The following is a 901-nucleotide window of genomic DNA, read 5'->3' on the forward strand; positions in this document are numbered from 1 at the left end:
AGCGTCAATCTGCATTCTTCTTCTTCTTCTTCTTCTTCTTCTTCTTCTTCTTCTTCTTCTTCTTCTTCTTCTTCTTCTTCTTCTTCTTCTTCTTCTTCTTCTTCTTCTTCTTCTTCTTCTTCTTCGTCGTCGTCGTCGTCGTCGTCGTCTTCTTCTTCTTCTTCTTCTTCTTCTTCTTCTCCTCCTCCTTCTTCATCTTCTTCTTATTCTCCTCCTCCTCCTTCTTCTTCCTCATCTTCTTCTTCTTCATCTTCTTCTTCTTCTCCTCCTCCTTCTTCATCATCATCTTCTTCTTCTCCTTCTCCTCCTCCTTCTTCATCTTCTTCTTCCTCTTCGTCTCCTCCTCCTCTCCTCCTCCTCCTCTTTCATTCCTCATCCTCATCCTCCTCTTTTTTTCTTGTCGCCTCTTCCACCTCATTTGGATTTGATACGGATACTTATTCAGCGCCCATCCTCTGTCAGAGACCAAGCTCTAAGCGCTTTACAAACAGGGTTGATATGGACACTTATATAGCGTCTATTCTCTGTCAGAGACCAAGCTCTAAGCGCTTTACAAACTCGGGGTCATTTGCACAACAGGCTGCCTACCTGGGTAGAGCCGACTGACGGACTGACGGCTGCAACTGGGCGCTCATCATTCGTTTCCTGTGTCATTCAATCAGATTTCAGGCACGCACACATACACACTCAAACAGGCATGTAACATTTTACGTGCATGACAGTTTTGTTTATTTACCCCCTTCTTCTTCTTATCATCATCATCATCATTATTCCTTGTTGTCGTAGCAGCAGCAGCAGCAGCAGTAGTAGTAGTAAGCAGTAGTACTAGTCTGTAGGGTCTTCGACGATCGAGTGACCGACCACCACGCCACACAACAGTCCCCGAAAAAGGACCCCAACC

This window comes from Babylonia areolata, chromosome 12 (genome assembly GCF_041734735.1).
Source record: "Babylonia areolata isolate BAREFJ2019XMU chromosome 12, ASM4173473v1, whole genome shotgun sequence".
NCBI lineage: Eukaryota > Metazoa > Mollusca > Gastropoda > Neogastropoda > Buccinidae > Babylonia > Babylonia areolata.